This window comes from Phalangium opilio, unplaced genomic scaffold (assembly GCF_054372755.1).
Source record: "Phalangium opilio isolate 3A_F unplaced genomic scaffold, DU_Popi_V2 ptg000011l_1, whole genome shotgun sequence".
In the NCBI taxonomy this organism is placed as follows: domain Eukaryota; kingdom Metazoa; phylum Arthropoda; class Arachnida; order Opiliones; family Phalangiidae; genus Phalangium; species Phalangium opilio.
In genome coordinates this window covers 140,178-159,482 of record NW_028324147.1, presented here as the reverse complement: position 1 = coordinate 159,482, position 19,305 = coordinate 140,178, and the positions used below count along the sequence as shown (strand labels likewise).

Below are 19,305 nucleotides of genomic sequence, written 5' to 3'. Positions count from 1 at the left end.
TGCTTAATTACTTGGCCCATGTTTGTCGTAGCCCTACGTTTTTAGTATGGTCAGATGGGGGACAAATTGCACTATAACATTCTCAAAGGACATCCCCTTATCTCTACTAGAACCAGAGTTACGAGCCTCCAAAGTTGGGTCTAATGCTATTCCTATGGAAGGAGTTGTTTCTTTACTTTTTCCTTAATTACTCGGCCCTGTATTCTCGGTCACCCATAATAACATATCTGTAGTGTAGTGGTTAACACATCCGCCTCACTCACGGAAGGCCACAGGTTCGAAACCGCGAAGTTTTTTTTTTCGCTTGGGATATGTAAAGACCTTTATAATTATCCGAACATTTGTGTCAAGGTCACATTATTTACATCCCCGTATCTCTGGTAGAACCAGAGTTCCGAGCCTCCAAAATTTAGTTTAATGCATTTCCTATGGAGGGGTTTGTTTCTTTACGTTTTGCTTAAGTACTCGGCCCCAGTTTGTCGTAGCCCAAAGTTTTTAGTATGGTTAGATGGGGGACAAATTGGGCTATAACATACTCAAAGGACATCCGCGTATCTCTAGTAGAAAAAGAGTTACGAGCCTGCAAAGTTTATTTTCAAAAATCAAAAGTAACCTCCTAACAATAAGTGAGACAAAAAATAAGTTGACGACGATATTGAGGTAGCCTCAAGTTTAAAGTATCCTTGTAAGGGGAGCAAAGAGTACTATAACATATCCAAAGGAGATCCCCGTATCTCTAATAGAACGATAGTTATGAGCCTACAAAGTTCAGTGCTAAAATCATAAGTAACATAGCAAATAAAGGTGAGAAGATACCATACGTTGACGAACATTTTGCTTAATATCTCGGCCCCTGTTTGTCGTAGCCCTATGTTCTTGGTATGGTTGGATGGGGGACAAATTGGACTATAACATACTCAGAGGACATCCCCCTATGTCTATTAGAACCAGAGTTACGAGACTCTAAAGTTGGGTGTGACGCTATTTTTATGGCATGTTTTTGAATATTTCGCTTAATTTCTCGGCCCCTATATATGACGCAACCCCAAACCTTTGGTATAGTAGGATGGGGGACAAATTGGGCTATAACATACTCAAACGACATCCCCGTATCTCTAGTAGAAACAGAGTTACGAGCCTGCAAAGTATAGTCTAAAGCATTTCCTATGGAGGAGTTTGTTTCTTTACGTTTTGCTTAATTACTTGGCCCCTGTTTGTCGTAGCCCAAAGTTTTTAGTATGGTTAGATGGGGGGCAAATTGGGCTATAACATACTCAAAGGACATCCCCGTATCTCTAGTAGAAACAGAGTTACGAGGCAGCAAAGTTGGGTCTAAAATGCAATTCCTATGGAGGGGTTGTTTGTTTACGTTTTGCTTAATTACTTGGCCCCTGTTTGTCGCAGCCCAAAGTCTTTAGTATAGTTAGATGGGGGACAAATTTAACTATAACATACTCAAAGGACATCCCCGTATCTCTACTAGACCCACAGTTACGAGCCTGCAAAATTGGGTCTAATGCATTTCCTATGGAGGGGTTTGTTTGTTCACGTTTTGCTTAAATATTTGGCCTGTATTTTCGATCAAACATCAGAACATATCTGTAGTGCAGTGGTTATCATGTCCGCCTCACTCCCGGAAGTCTACAGGTTCGAAACCGCGAAGTTTTTTTTTTTTTTTTTTTTGCTTGGGATATGTAAAGACCTTTATAATTATCCGAACATTTGTGTCAAGGTCACATTATTTACATCCCCGTAACTCTACTAGACCCAGAGTTACGAGGCCGCAAAGTTGGGTCTAATGCAATTCCTATGGAGGGTTTGTTTGTTTACGTTTTGCTTAATTACTTGGCCCCTGTTTGTCGTAGCCCTAAGTTTATAGTATGGTTGGATGGGGGACAAATTGATCTATAACATACTTAAAGGACATCCCCGTATCACTACTAGAACCAGAGTTACGAGCCTCCAAAATTGGGTCAAACGCTTTTCCTATGGAGGGGTTGTTCGTTTACGTTTTGCTTAATTACTTGGCCCCTGTTTGTCGTAGCCCTAAGTTTATAGTATGGTTGGATGGGGGACAAATTGATCTATAACATACTCAAAGGACATCCCCGTCTCACTACTAGAACCAGAGTTACGAGCCTCCAAAATTGGGTCAAACGCTTTTCCTATGGAGGGGTTGTTTGTTTACGTTTTGCTTAATTACTTGGCCCCTGTTTGTCGTAGCCCTAAGCTTATAGTATGGTTGGATGGGGGACAAATTGATCTATAACATACTCAAAGGACATCCCCGTATCACTACTAGAACCAGAGTTACGAGCCTCCAAAATTGGGTCAAACGCTTTTCCTATGGAGGGGTTGTTCGTTTACGTTTTGCTTAATTACTTGGCCCATGTTTGTCGTAGCCCTACGTTTTTAGTATGGTCAGATGGGGGACAAATTGCACTATAACATTCTCAAAGGACATCCCCTTATCTCTACTAGAACCAGAGTTACGAGCCTCCAAAGTTGGGTCTAATGCTATTCCTATGGAAGGAGTTGTTTCTTTACTTTTTCCTTAATTACTCGGCCCTGTATTCTCGGTCACCCATAATAACATATCTGTAGTGTAGTGGTTAACACATCCGCCTCACTCACGGAAGGCCACAGGTTCGAAACCGCGAAGTTTTTTTTTTCGCTTGGGATATGTAAAGACCTTTATAATTATCCGAACATTTGTGTCAAGGTCACATTATTTACATCCCCGTATCTCTGGTAGAACCAGAGTTCCGAGCCTCCAAAATTTAGTTTAATGCATTTCCTATGGAGGGGTTTGTTTCTTTACGTTTTGCTTAAGTACTCGGCCCCAGTTTGTCGTAGCCCAAAGTTTTTAGTATGGTTAGATGGGGGACAAATTGGGCTATAACATACTCAAAGGACATCCGCGTATCTCTACTAGAAAAAGAGTTACGAGCCTGCAAAGTTTATTTTCAAAAATCAAAAGTAACCTCCTAACAATAAGTGAGACAAAAAATAAGTTGACGACGATATTGAGGTAGCCTCAAGTTTAAAGTATCCTTGTATGGGGAGCAAAGAGTACTATAACATATCCAAAGGAGATCCCCGTATCTCTAATAGAACGATAGTTATGAGCCTACAAAGTTCAGTGCTAAAATCATAAGTAACATAGCAAATATAAGTGAGACGATACCATACGTTGACGAACATTTTGCTTAATATCTCGGCCCCTGTTTGTCGTAGCCCTATGTTCTTGGTATGGTTGGATGGGGGACAAATTGGACTATAACATACTCAGAGGACATCCCTCTATGTCTATTAGAACCAGAGTTACGAGACTCTAAAGTTGGGTGTGACGCTATTTTTATGGCATGTTTTTGAATATTTCGCTTAATTTCTCGGCCCCTATATGACGCAACCCCAAACCTTTGGTATAGTAGGATGGGGGACAAATTGGGCTATAACATACTCAAACGACATCCCCGTATCTCTAGTAGAAACAGAGTTACGAGCCTGCAAAGTATAGTCTAAAGCATTTCCTATGGAGGAGTTTGTTTCTTTACGTTTTGCTTAATTACTTGGCCCCTGTTTGTCGTAGCCCAAAGTTTTTAGTATGGTTAGATGGGGGGCAAATTGGGCTATAACATACTCAAAGGACATCCCCGTATCTCTAGTAGAAACAGAGTTACGAGGCAGCAAAGTTGGGTCTAAAATGCAATTCCTATGGAGGGGTTGTTTGTTTACGTTTTGCTTAATTACTTGGCCCCTGTTTGTCGCAGCCCAAAGTCTTTAGTATAGTTAGATGGGGGACAAATTTAACTATAACATACTCAAAGGACATCCCCGTATCTCTACTAGACCCACAGTTACGAGCCTGCAAAATTGGGTCTAATGCATTTCCTATGGAGGGGTTTGTTTGTTCACGTTTTGCTTAAATATTTGGCCTGTATTTTCGATCAAACATCAGAACATATCTGTAGTGCAGTGGTTATCATGTCCGCCTCACTCCCGGAAGTCTACAGGTTCGAAACCGCGAAGTTTTTTTTTTTTTTTTTTTGCTTGGGATATGTAAAGACCTTTATAATTATCCGAACATTTGTGTCAAGGTCACATTATTTACATCCCCGTAACTCTACTAGACCCAGAGTTACGAGGCCGCAAAGTTGGGTCTAATGCAATTCCTATGGAGGGTTTGATTGTTTACGTTTTGCTTAATTACTTGGCCCCTGTTTGTCGTAGCCCTAAGTTTATAGTATGGTTGGATGGGGGACAAATTGATCTATAACATACTTAAAGGACATCCCCGTATCACTACTAGAACCAGAGTTACGAGCCTCCAAAATTGGGTCAAACGCTTTTCCTATGGAGGGGTTGTTCGTTTACGTTTTGCTTAATTACTTGGCCCCTGTTTGTCGTAGCCCTAAGTTTATAGTATGGTTGGATGGGGGACAAATTGATCTATAACATACTCAAAGGACATCCCCGTCTCACTACTAGAACCAGAGTTACGAGCCTCCAAAATTGGGTCAAACGCTTTTCCTATGGAGGGGTTGTTCGTTTACGTTTTGCTTAATTAATTGGCCCCTGTTTGTCGTAGCCCTAAGTTTATAGTATGGTTGGATGGGGGACAAATTGATCTATAACATACTCAAAGGACATCCCCGTATCACTACTAGAACCAGAGTTACGAGCCTCCAAAATTGGGTCAAACGCTTTTCCTATGGAGGGGTTGTTCGTTTACGTTTTGCTTAATTACTTGGCCCATGTTTGTCGTAGCCCTACGTTTTTAGTATGGTCAGATGGGGGACAAATTGCACTATAACATTCTCAAAGGACATCCCCTTATCTCTACTAGAACCAGAGTTACGAGCCTCCAAAGTTGGGTCTAATGCTATTCCTATGGAAGGAGTTGTTTCTTTACTTTTTCCTTAATTACTCGGCCCTGTATTCTCGGTCACCCATAATAACATATCTGTAGTGTAGTGGTTAACACATCCGCCTCACTCACGGAAGGCCACAGGTTCGAAACCGCGAAGTTTTTTTTTTCGCTTGGGATATGTAAAGACCTTTATAATTATCCGAACATTTGTGTCAAGGTCACATTATTTACATCCCCGTATCTCTGGTAGAACCAGAGTTCCGAGCCTCCAAAATTTAGTTTAATGCATTTCCTATGGAGGGGTTTGTTTCTTTACGTTTTGCTTAAGTACTCGGCCCCAGTTTGTCGTAGCCCAAAGTTTTTAGTATGGTTAGATGGGGGACAAATTGGGCTATAACATACTCAAAGGACATCCGCGTATCTCTACTAGAAAAAGAGTTACGAGCCTGCAAAGTTTATTTTCAAAAATCAAAAGTAACCTCCTAACAATAAGTGAGACAAAAAATAAGTTGACGACGATATTGAGGTAGCCTCAAGTTTAAAGTATCCTTGTAAGGGGAGCAAAGAGTACTATAACATATCCAAAGGAGATCCCCGTATCTCTAATAGAACGATAGTTATGAGCCTACAAAGTTCAGTGCTAAAATCATAAGTAACATAGCAAATATAAGTGAGACGATACCATACGTTGACGAACATTTTGCTTAATATCTCGGCCCCTGTTTGTCGTAGCCCTATGTTCTTGGTATGGTTGGATGGGGGACAAATTGGACTATAACATACTCAGAGGACATCCCTCTATGTCTATTAGAACCAGAGTTACGAGACTCTAAAGTTGGGTGTGACGCTATTTTTATGGCATGTTTTTGAATATTTCGCTTAATTTCTCGGCCCCTATATGACGCAACCCCAAACCTTTGGTATAGTAGGATGGGGGACAAATTGGGCTATAACATACTCAAACGACATCCCCGTATCTCTAGTAGAAACAGAGTTACGAGCCTGCAAAGTATAGTCTAAAGCATTTCCTATGGAGGAGTTTGTTTCTTTACGTTTTGCTTAATTACTTGGCCCCTGTTTGTCGTAGCCCAAAGTTTTTAGTATGGTTAGATGGGGGGCACATTGGGCTATAACATACTCAAAGGACATCCCCGTATCTCTAGTAGAAACAGAGTTACGAGGCAGCAAAGTTGGGTCTAAAATGCAATTCCTATGGAGGGGTTGTTTGTTTACGTTTTGCTTAATTACTTGGCCCCTGTTTGTCGCAGCCCAAAGTCTTTACTATAGTTAGATGGGGGACAGATTTAACTATAACATACTCAAAGGACATCCCCGTATCTCTACTAGACCCACAGTTACGAGCCTGCAAAATTGGGTCTAATGCATTTCCTATGGAGGGGTTTGTTTGTTCACGTTTTGCTTAAATATTTGGCCTGTATTTTCGATCAAACATCAGAACATATCTGTAGTGCAGTGGTTATCATGTCCGCCTCACTCCCGGAAGTCTACAGGTTCGAAACCGCGAAGTTTTTTTTTTTTTTTTTTTTTGCTTGGGATATGTAAAGACCTTTATAATTATCCGAACATTTGTGTCAAGGTCACATTATTTACATCCCCGTAACTCTACTAGACCCAGAGTTACGAGGCCGCAAAGTTGGGTCTAATGCAATTCCTATGGAGGGTTTGTTTGTTTACGTTTTGCTTAATTACTTGGCCCCTGTTTGTCGTAGCCCTAAGTTTATAGTATGGTTGGATGGGGGACAAATTGATCTATAACATACTCAAAGGACATCCCCGTATCACTACTAGAACCAGAGTTACGAGCCTCCAAAATTGGGTCAAACGCTTTTCCTATGGAGGGGTTGTTCGTTTACGTTTTGCTTAATTACTTGGCCCATGTTTGTCGTAGCCCTACGTTTTTAGTATGGTCAGATGGGGGACAAATTGCACTATAACATTCTCAAAGGACATCCCCTTATCTCTACTAGAACCAGAGTTACGAGCCTCCAAAGTTGGGTCTAATGCTATTCCTATGGAGGGTTTGTTCGTTTACGTTTTGCTTAATTACTTGGCCCCTGTTTGTCGTAGCCCTAAGTTTATAGTATGGTTGGATGGGGGACAAATTGATCTATAACATACTCAAAGGACATCCCCGTATCACTACTAGAACCAGAGTTACGAGCCTCCAAAATTGGGTCAAACGCTTTTCCTATGGAGGGGTTGTTCGTTTACGTTTTGCTTAATTACTTGGCCCATGTTTGTCGTAGCCCTACGTTTTTAGTATGGTCAGATGGGGGACAAATTGCACTATAACATTCTCAAAGGACATCCCCTTATCTCTACTAGAACCAGAGTTACGAGCCTCCAAAGTTGGGTCTAATGCTATTCCTATGGAAGGAGTTGTTTCTTTACTTTTTCCTTAATTACTCGGCCCTGTATTCTCGGTCACCCATAATAACATATCTGTAGTGTAGTGGTTAACACATCCGCCTCACTCACGGAAGGCCACAGGTTCGAAACCGCGAAGTTTTTTTTTTCGCTTGGGATATGTAAAGACCTTTATAATTATCCGAACATTTGTGTCAAGGTCACATTATTTACATCCCCGTATCTCTGGTAGAACCAGAGTTCCGAGCCTCCAAAATTTAGTTTAATGCATTTCCTATGGAGGGGTTTGTTTCTTTACGTTTTGCTTAAGTACTCGGCCCCAGTTTGTCGTAGCCCAAAGTTTTTAGTATGGTTAGATGGGGGACAAATTGGGCTATAACATACTCAAACGACATCCCCGTATCTCTTGTAGAAACAGAGTTACGAGCCTGCAAAGTATAGTCTAAAGCATTTCCTATGGAGGAGTTTGTTTCTTTACGTTTTGCTTAATTACTTGGCCCCTGTTTGTCGTAGCCCAAAGTTTTTAGTATGGTTAGATGGGGGGCAAATTGGGCTATAACATACTCAAAGGACATCCCCGTATCTCTAGTAGAAACAGAGTTACGAGGCTGCAAAGTTGGGTCTAAAATGCAATTCCTATGGAGGGGTTGTTTGTTTACGTTTTGCTTAATTACTTGGCCCCTGTTTGTCGCAGCCCAAAGTCTTTAGTATAGTTAGATGGGGGACAAATTTAACTATAACATACTCAAAGGACATCCCCGTATCTCTACTAGACCCACAGTTACGAGCCTGCAAAATTGGGTCTAATGCATTTCCTATGGAGGGGTTTGTTTGTTCACGTTTTGCTTAAATATTTGGCCTGTATTTTCGATCAAACATCAGAACATATCTGTAGTGCAGTGGTTATCATGTCCGCCTCACTCCCGGAAGTCTACAGGTTCGAAACCGCGAAGTTTTTTTTTTTTTTTTTTTTGCTTGGGATATGTAAAGACCTTTATAATTATCCGAACATTTGTGTCAAGGTCACATTATTTACATCCCCGTAACTCTACTAGACCCAGAGTTACGAGGCCGCAAAGTTGGGTCTAATGCAATTCCTATGGAGGGTTTGTTTGTTTACGTTTTGCTTAATTACTTGGCCCCTGTTTGTCGTAGCCCTAAGTTTATAAAATGGTTGGATGGGGGACAAATTGATCTATAACATACTTAAAGGACATCCCCGTATCACTACTAGAACCAGAGTTACGAGCCTCCAAAATTGGGTCAAACGCTTTTCCTATGGAGGGGTTGTTCGTTTACGTTTTGCTTAATTACTTGGCCCCTGTTTGTCGTAGCCCTAAGTTTATAGTATGGTTGGATGGGGGACAAATTGATCTATAACATACTCAAAGGACATCCCCGTCTCACTACTAGAACCAGAGTTACGAGCCTCCAAAATTGGGTCAAACGCTTTTCCTATGGAGGGGTTGTTCGTTTACGTTTTGCTTAATTACTTGGCCCCTGTTTGTCGTAGCCCTAAGTTTATAGTATGGTTGGATGGGGGACAAATTGATCTATAACATACTCAAAGGACATCCCCGTATCACTACTAGAACCAGAGTTACGAGCCTCCAAAATTGGGTCAAACGCTTTTCCTATGGAGGGGTTGTTCGTTTACGTTTTGCTTAATTACTTGGCCCATGTTTGTCGTAGCCCTACGTTTTTAGTATGGTCAGATGGGGGACAAATTGCACTATAACATTCTCAAAGGACATCCCCTTATCTCTACTAGAACCAGAGTTACGAGCCTCCAAAGTTGGGTCTAATGCTATTCCTATGGAAGGAGTTGTTTCTTTACTTTTTCCTTAATTACTCGGCCCTGTATTCTCGGTCACCCATAATAACATATCTGTAGTGTAGTGGTTAACACATCCGCCTCACTCACGGAAGGCCACAGGTTCGAAACCGCGAAGTTTTTTTTTTCGCTTGGGATATGTAAAGACCTTTATAATTATCCGAACATTTGTGTCAAGGTCACATTATTTACATCCCCGTATCTCTGGTAGAACCAGAGTTCCGAGCCTCCAAAATTTAGTTTAATGCATTTCCTATGGAGGGGTTTGTTTCTTTACGTTTTGCTTAAGTACTCGGCCCCAGTTTGTCGTAGCCCAAAGTTTTTAGTATGGTTAGATGGGGGACAAATTGGGCTATAACATACTCAAAGGACATCCGCGTATCTCTACTAGAAAAAGAGTTACGAGCCTGCAAAGTTTATTTTCAAAAATCAAAAGTAACCTCCTAACAATAAGTGAGACAAAAAATAAGTTGACGACGATATTGAGGTAGCCTCAAGTTTAAAGTATCCTTGTATGGGGAGCAAAGAGTACTATAACATATCCAAAGGAGATCCCCGTATCTCTAATAGAACGATAGTTATGAGCCTACAAAGTTCAGTGCTAAAATCATAAGTAACATAGCAAATATAAGTGAGACGATACCATACGTTGACGAACATTTTGCTTAATATCTCGGCCCCTGTTTGTCGTAGCCCTATGTTCTTGGTATGGTTGGATGGGGGACAAATTGGACTATAACATACTCAGAGGACATCCCTCTATGTCTATTAGAACCAGAGTTACGAGACTCTAAAGTTGGGTGTGACGCTATTTTTATGGCATGTTTTTGAATATTTCGCTTAATTTCTCGGCCCCTATATGACGCAACCCCAAACCTTTGGTATAGTAGGATGGGGGACAAATTGGGCTATAACATACTCAAACGACATCCCCGTATCTCTAGTAGAAACAGAGTTACGAGCCTGCAAAGTATAGTCTAAAGCATTTCCTATGGAGGAGTTTGTTTCTTTACGTTTTGCTTAATTACTTGGCCCCTGTTTGTCGTAGCCCAAAGTTTTTAGTATGGTTAGATGGGGGGCAAATTGGGCTATAACATACTCAAAGGACATCCCCGTATCTCTAGTAGAAACAGAGTTACGAGGCAGCAAAGTTGGGTCTAAAATGCAATTCCTATGGAGGGGTTGTTTGTTTACGTTTTGCTTAATTACTTGGCCCCTGTTTGTCGCAGCCCAAAGTCTTTACTATAGTTAGATGGGGGACAGATTTAACTATAACATACTCAAAGGACATCCCCGTATCTCTACTAGACCCACAGTTACGAGCCTGCAAAATTGGGTCTAATGCATTTCCTATGGAGGGGTTTGTTTGTTCACGTTTTGCTTAAATATTTGGCCTGTATTTTCGATCAAACATCAGAACATATCTGTAGTGCAGTGGTTATCATGTCCGCCTCACTCCCGGAAGTCTACAGGTTCGAAACCGCGAAGTTTTTTTTTTTTTTTTTTTTTGCTTGGGATATGTAAAGACCTTTATAATTATCCGAACATTTGTGTCAAGGTCACATTATTTACATCCCCGTAACTCTACTTGACCCAGAGTTACGAGGCCGCAAAGTTGGGTCTAATGCAATTCCTATGGAGGGTTTGTTTGTTTACGTTTTGCTTAATTACTTGGCCCCTGTTTGTCGTAGCCCTAAGTTTATAGTATGGTTGGATGGGGGACAAATTGATCTATAACATACTCAAAGGACATCCCCGTATCACTACTAGAACCAGAGTTACGAGCCTCCAAAATTGGGTCAAACGCTTTTCCTATGGAGGGGTTGTTCGTTTACGTTTTGCTTAATTACTTGGCCCATGTTTGTCGTAGCCCTACGTTTTTAGTATGGTCAGATGGGGGACAAATTGCACTATAACATTCTCAAAGGACATCCCCTTATCTCTACTAGAACCAGAGTTACGAGCCTCCAAAGTTGGGTCTAATGCTATTCCTATGGAGGGTTTGTTCGTTTACGTTTTGCTTAATTACTTGGCCCCTGTTTGTCGTAGCCCTAAGTTTATAGTATGGTTGGATGGGGGACAAATTGATCTATAACATACTCAAAGGACATCCCCGTATCACTACTAGAACCAGAGTTACGAGCCTCCAAAATTGGGTCAAACGCTTTTCCTATGGAGGGGTTGTTCGTTTACGTTTTGCTTAATTACTTGGCCCATGTTTGTCGTAGCCCTACGTTTTTAGTATGGTCAGATGGGGGACAAATTGCACTATAACATTCTCAAAGGACATCCCCTTATCTCTACTAGAACCAGAGTTACGAGCCTCCAAAGTTGGGTCTAATGCTATTCCTATGGAAGGAGTTGTTTCTTTACTTTTTCCTTAATTACTCGGCCCTGTATTCTCGGTCACCCATAATAACATATCTGTAGTGTAGTGGTTAACACATCCGCCTCACTCACGGAAGGCCACAGGTTCGAAACCGCGAAGTTTTTTTTTTCGCTTGGGATATGTAAAGACCTTTATAATTATCCGAACATTTGTGTCAAGGTCACATTATTTACATCCCCGTATCTCTGGTAGAACCAGAGTTCCGAGCCTCCAAAATTTAGTTTAATGCATTTCCTATGGAGGGGTTTGTTTCTTTACGTTTTGCTTAAGTACTCGGCCCCAGTTTGTCGTAGCCCAAAGTTTTTAGTATGGTTAGATGGGGGACAAATTGGGCTATAACATACTCAAACGACATCCCCGTATCTCTTGTAGAAACAGAGTTACGAGCCTGCAAAGTATAGTCTAAAGCATTTCCTATGGAGGAGTTTGTTTCTTTACGTTTTGCTTAATTACTTGGCCCCTGTTTGTCGTAGCCCAAAGTTTTTAGTATGGTTAGATGGGGGGCAAATTGGGCTATAACATACTCAAAGGACATCCCCGTATCTCTAGTAGAAACAGAGTTACGAGGCAGCAAAGTTGGGTCTAAAATGCAATTCCTATGGAGGGGTTGTTTGTTTACGTTTTGCTTAATTACTTGGCCCCTGTTTGTCGCAGCCCAAAGTCTTTAGTATAGTTAGATGGGGGACAAATTTAACTATAACATACTCAAAGGACATCCCCGTATCTCTACTAGACCCACAGTTACGAGCCTGCAAAATTGGGTCTAATGCATTTCCTATGGAGGGGTTTGTTTGTTCACGTTTTGCTTAAATATTTGGCCTGTATTTTCGATCAAACATCAGAACATATCTGTAGTGCAGTGGTTATCATGTCCGCCTCACTCCCGGAAGTCTACAGGTTCGAAACCGCGAAGTTTTTTTTTTTTTTTTTTTTTGCTTGGGATATGTAAAGACCTTTATAATTATCCGAACATTTGTGTCAAGGTCACATTATTTACATCCCCGTAACTCTACTAGACCCAGAGTTACGAGGCCGCAAAGTTGGGTCTAATGCAATTCCTATGGAGGGTTTGTTTGTTTACGTTTTGCTTAATTACTTGGCCCCTGTTTGTCGTAGCCCTAAGTTTATAGTATGGTTGGATGGGGGACAAATTGATCTATAACATACTTAAAGGACATCCCCGTATCACTAGTAGAACCAGAGTTACGAGCCTCCAAAATTGGGTCAAACGCTTTTCCTATGGAGGGGTTGTTCGTTTACGTTTTGCTTAATTACTTGGCCCCTGTTTGTCGTAGCCCTAAGCTTATAGTATGGTTGGATGGGGGACAAATTGATCTATAACATACTCAAAGGACATCCCCGTATCACTACTAGAACCAGAGTTACGAGACTCCAAAATTGGGTCAAACGCTTTTCCTATGGAGGGGTTGTTCGTTTACGTTTTGCTTAATTACTTGGCCCCTGTTTGTCGTAGCCCTAAGTTTATAGTATGGTTGGATGGGGGACAAATTGATCTATAACATACTCAAAGGACATCCCCGTATCACTACTAGAACCAGAGTTACGAGCCTCCAAAATTGGGTCAAACGCTTTTCCTATGGAGGGGTTGTTCGTTTACGTTTTGCTTAATTACTTGGCCCATGTTTGTCGTAGCCCTACGTTTTTAGTATGGTCAGATGGGGGACAAATTGCACTATAACATTCTCAAAGGACATCCCCTTATCTCTACTAGAACCAGAGTTACGAGCCTCCAAAGTTGGGTCTAATGCTATTCCTATGGAAGGAGTTGTTTCTTTACTTTTTCCTTAATTACTCGGCCCTGTATTCTCGGTCACCCATAATAACATATCTGTAGTGTAGTGGTTAACACATCCGCCTCACTCACGGAAGGCCACAGGTTCGAAACCGCGAAGTTTTTTTTTTCGCTTGGGATATGTAAAGACCTTTATAATTATCCGAACATTTGTGTCAAGGTCACATTATTTACATCCCCGTATCTCTGGTAGAACCAGAGTTCCGAGCCTCCAAAATTTAGTTTAATGCATTTCCTATGGAGGGGTTTGTTTCTTTACGTTTTGCTTAAGTACTCGGCCCCAGTTTGTCGTAGCCCAAAGTTTTTAGTATGGTTAGATGGGGGACAAATTGGGCTATAACATACTCAAAGGACATCCGCGTATCTCTAGTAGAAAAAGAGTTACGAGCCTGCAAAGTTTATTTTCAAAAATCAAAAGTAACCTCCTAACAATAAGTGAGACAAAAAATAAGTTGACGACGATATTGAGGTAGCCTCAAGTTTAAAGTATCCTTGTAAGGGGAGCAAAGAGTACTATAACATATCCAAAGGAGATCCCCGTATCTCTAATAGAACGATAGTTATGAGCCTACAAAGTTCAGTGCTAAAATCATAAGTAAAATAGCAAATAAAGGTGAGAAGATACCATACGTTGACGAACATTTTGCTTAATATCTCGGCCCCTGTTTGTCGTAGCCCTATGTTCTTGGTATGGTTGGATGGGGGACAAATTGGACTATAACATACTCAGAGGACATCCCCCTATGTCTATTAGAACCAGAGTTACGAGACTCTAAAGTTGGGTGTGACGCTATTTTTATGGCATGTTTTTGAATATTTCGCTTAATTTCTCGGCCCCTATATATGACGCAACCCCAAACCTTTGGTATAGTAGGATGGGGGACAAATTGGGCTATAACATACTCAAACGACATCCCCGTATCTCTAGTAGAAACAGAGTTACGAGCCTGCAAAGTATAGTCTAAAGCATTTCCTATGGAGGAGTTTGTTTCTTTACGTTTTGCTTAATTACTTGGCCCCTGTTTGTCGTAGCCCAAAGTTTTTAGTATGGTTAGATGGGGGGCAAATTGGGCTATAACATACTCAAAGGACATCCCCGTATCTCTAGTAGAAACAGAGTTACGAGGCTGCAAAGTTGGGTCTAAAATGCAATTCCTATGGAGGGGTTGTTTGTTTACGTTTTGCTTAATTACTTGGCCCCTGTTTGTCGCAGCCCAAAGTCTTTAGTATAGTTAGATGGGGGACAAATTTAACTATAACATACTCAAAGGACATCCCCGTATCTCTACTAGACCCACAGTTACGAGCCTGCAAAATTGGGTCTAATGCATTTCCTATGGAGGGGTTTGTTTGTTCACGTTTTGCTTAAATATTTGGCCTGTATTTTCGATCAAACATCAGAACATATCTGTAGTGCAGTGGTTATCATGTCCGCCTCACTCCCGGAAGTCTACAGGTTCGAAACCGCGAAGTTTTTTTTTTTTTTTTTTTTTGCTTGGGATATGTAAAGACCTTTATAATTATCCGAACATTTGTGTCAAGGTCACATTATTTACATCCCCGTAACTCTACTAGACCCAGAGTTACGAGGCCGCAAAGTTGGGTCTAATGCAATTCCTATGGAGGGTTTGTTTGTTTACGTTTTGCTTAATTACTTGGCCCCTGTTTGTCGTAGCCCTAAGTTTATAGTATGGTTGGATGGGGGACAAATTGATCTATAACATACTCAAAGGACATCCCCGTATCACTACTAGAACCAGAGTTACGAGCCTCCAAAATTGGGTCAAACGCTTTTCCTATGGAGGGGTTGTTCGTTTACGTTTTGCTTAATTACTTGGCCCATGTTTGTCGTAGCCCTACGTTTTTAGTATGGTCAGATGGGGGACAAATTGCACTATAACATTCTCAAAGGACATCCCCTTATCTCTACTAGAACCAGAGTTACGAGCCTCCAAAGTTGGGTCTAATGCTATTCCTATGGAAGGAGTTGTTTCTTTACTTTTTCCTTAATTACTCGGCCCTGTATTCTCGGTCACCCATAATAACATATCTGTAGTGTAGTGGTTAACACATCCGCCTCACTCACGGAAGGCCACAGGTTCGAAACCGCGAAGTTTTTTTTTTCGCTTGGGATATGTAAAGACCTTTATAATTATCCGAACATTTGTGTCAAGGTCACATTATTTACATCCCCGTATCTCTGGTAGAACCAGAGTTCCGAGCCTCCAAAATTTAGTTTAATGCATTTCCTATGGAGGGGTTTGTTTCTTTACGTTTTGCTTAAGTACTCGGCCCCAGTTTGTCGTAGCCCAAAGTTTTTAGTATGGTTAGATGGGGGACAAATTGGGCTATAACATACTCAAAGGACATCCGCGTATCTCTACTAGAAAAAGAGTTACGAGCCTGCAAAGTTTATTTTCAAAAATCAAAAGTAACCTCCTAACAATAAGTGAGACAAAAATAAGTTGACGACGATATTGAGGTAGCCTCAAGTTTAAAGTATCCTTGTATGGGGAGCAAAGAGTACTATAACATATCCAAAGGAGATCCCCGTATCTCTAATAGAACGATAGTTATGAGCCTACAAAGTTCAGTGCTAAAATCATAAGTAACATAGCAAATATAAGTGAGACGATACCATACGTTGACGAACATTTTGCTTAATATCTCGGCCCCTGTTTGTCGTAGCCCTATGTTCTTGGTATGGTTGGATGGGGGACAAATTGGACTATAACATACTCAGAGGACATCCCCCTATGTCTATTAGAACCAGAGTTACGAGACTCTAAAGTTGGGTGTGACGCTATTTTTATGGCATGTTTTTGAATATTTCGCTTAATTTCTCGGCCCCTATATGACGCAACCCCAAACCTTTGGTATAGTAGGATGGGGGACAAATTGGGCTATAACATACTCAAACGACATCCCCGTATCTCTAGTAGAAACAGAGTTACGAGCCTGCAAAGTATAGTCTAAAGCATTTCCTATGGAGGAGTTTGTTTCTTTACGCTTTGCTTAATTACTTGGCCCCTGTTTGTCGTAGCCCAAAGTTTTTAGTATGGTTAGATGGGGGGCAAATTGGGCTATAACATACTCAAAGGACATCCCCGTATCTCTAGTAGAAACAGAGTTACGAGGCTGCAAAGTTGGGTCTAAAATGCAATTCCTATGGAGGGGTTGTTTGTTTACGTTTTGCTTAATTACTTGGCCCCTGTTTGTCGCAGCCCAAAGTCTTTAGTATAGTTAGATGGGGGACAAATTTAACTATAACATACTCAAAGGACATCCCCGTATCTCTACTAGACCCACAGTTACGAGCCTGCAAAATTGGGTCTAATGCATTTCCTATGGAGGGGTTTGTTTGTTCACGTTTTGCTTAAATATTTGGCCTGTATTTTCGATCAAACATCAGAACATATCTGTAGTGCAGTGGTTATCATGTCCGCCTCACTCCCGGAAGTCTACAGGTTCGAAACCGCGAAGTTTTTTTTTTTTTTTTTTTTTTTTGCTTGGGATATGTAAAGACCTTTATAATTATCCGAACATTTGTGTCAAGGTCACATTATTTACATCCCCGTAACTCTACTTGACCCAGAGTTACGAGGCCGCAAAGTTGGGTCTAATGCAATTCCTATGGAGGGTTTGTTTGTTTACGTTTTGCTTAATTACTTGGCCCCTGTTTGTCGTAGCCCTAAGTTTATAGTATGGTTGGATGGGGGACAAATTGATCTATAACATACTCAAAGGACATCCCCGTATCACTACTAGAACCAGAGTTACGAGCCTCCAAAATTGGGTCAAACGCTTTTCCTATGGAGGGGTTGTTCGTTTACGTTTTGCTTAATTACTTGGCCCATGTTTGTCGTAGCCCTAAGTTTATAGTATGGTTGGATGGGGGACAAATTGATCTATAACATACTCAAAGGACATCCCCGTATCACTACTAGAACCAGAGTTACGAGCCTCCAAAATTGGGTCAAACGCTTTTCCTATGGAGGGGTTGTTCGTTTACGTTTTGCTTAATTACTTGGCCCATGTTTGTCGTAGCCCTACGTTTTTAGTATGGTCAGATGGGGGACAAATTGCACTATAACATTCTCAAAGGACATCCCCTTATCTCTACTAGAACCAGAGTTACGAGCCTCCAAAGTTGGGTCTAATGCTATTCCTATGGAAGGAGTTGTTTCTTTACTTTTTCCTTAATTACTCGGCCCTGTATTCTCGGTCACCCATAATAACATATCTGTAGTGTAGTGGTTAACACATCCGCCTCACTCACGGAAGGCCACAGGTTCGAAACCGCGAAGTTTTTTTTTTCGCTTGGGATATGTAAAGACCTTTATAATTATCCGAACATTTGTGTCAAGGTCACATTATTTACATCCCCGTATCTCTGGTAGAACCAGAGTTCCGAGCCTCCAAAATTTAGTTTAATGCATTTCCTATGGAGGGGTTTGTTTCTTTACGTTTTGCTTAAGTACTCGGCCCCAGTTTGTCGTAGCCCAAAGTTTTTAGTATGGTTAGATGGGGGACAAATTGGGCTATAACATACTCAAACGACATCCCCGTATCTCTAGTAGAAACAGAGTTACGAGGCAGCAAAGTTGGGTCTAAAATGCAATTCCTATGGAGGGGTTGTTTGTTTACGTTTTGCTTAATTACTTGGCCCCTGTTTGTCGCAGCCCAAAGTCTTTAGTATAGTTAGATGGGGGACAAATTTAACTATAACATACTCAAAGGACATCCCCGTATCTCTACTAGACCCACAGTTACGAGCCTGCAAAATTGGGTCTAATGCATTTCCTATGGAGGGGTTTGTTTGTTCACGTTTTGCTTAAATATTTGGCCTGTATTTTCGATCAAACATCAGAACATATCTGTAGTGCAGTGGTTATCATGTCCGCCTCACTCCCGGAAGTCTACAGGTTCGAAACCGCGAAGTTTTTTTTTTTTTTTTTTTTTGCTTGGGATATGTAAAGACCTTTATAATTATCCGAACATTTGTGTCAAGGTCACATTATTTACATCCCCGTAACTCTACTAGACCCAGAGTTACGAGGCCGCAAAGTTGGGTCTAATGCAATTCCTATGGAGGGTTTGTTTGTTTACGTTTTGCTTAATTACTTGGCCCCTGTTTGTCGTAGCCCTAAGTTTATAGTATGGTTGGATGGGGGACAAATTGATCTATAACATACTTAAAGGACATCCCCGTATCACTACTAGAACCAGAGTTACGAGCCTCCAAAATTGGGTCAAACGCTTTTCCTATGGAGGGGTTGTTCGTTTACGTTTTGCTTAATTACTTGGCCCATGTTTGTCGTAGCCCTACGTTTTTAGTATGGTCAGATGGGGGACAAATTGCACTATAACATTCTCAAAGGACATCCCCTTATCTCTACTAGAACCAGAGTTACGAGCCTCCAAAGTTGGGTCTAATGCTATTCCTATGGAGGGTTTGTTCGTTTACGTTTTGCTTAATTACTTGGCCCCTGTTTGTCGTAGCCCTAAGTTTATAGTATGGTTGGATGGGGGACAAATTGATCTATAACATACTCAAAGGACATCCCCGTATCACTACTAGAACCAGAGTTACGAGCCTCCAAAATTGGGTCAAACGCTTTTCCTATGGAGGGGTTGTTCGTTTACGTTTTGCTTAATTACTTGGCCCATGTTTGTCGTAGCCCTACGTTTTTAGTATGGTCAGATGGGGGACAAATTGCACTATAACATTCTCAAAGGACATCCCCTTATCTCTACTAGAACCAGAGTTACGAGCCTCCAAAGTTGGGTCTAATGCTATTCCTATGGAAGGAGTTGTTTCTTTACTTTTTCCTTAATTACTCGGCCCTGTATTCTCGGTCACCCATAATAACATATCTGTAGTGTAGTGGTTAACACATCCGCCTCACTCACGGAAGGCCACAGGTTCGAAACCGCGAAGTTTTTTTTTTCGCTTGGGATATGTAAAGACCTTTATAATTATCCGAACATTTGTGTCAAGGTCACAT

The 19,305-nt window shown here is 41.2% G+C and overlaps 1 protein-coding gene across 7 annotated transcripts in view; it reads right to left on the bottom strand.

Moving 5' to 3' along the window:
- The window catches only part of Dus3 (Dihydrouridine synthase 3), a 121,557-nt gene that overhangs the window by 5,592 nt on the left and 96,660 nt on the right, over positions 1 to 19,305 (bottom strand). The gene's annotated exons all lie outside the window — the stretch shown is intronic.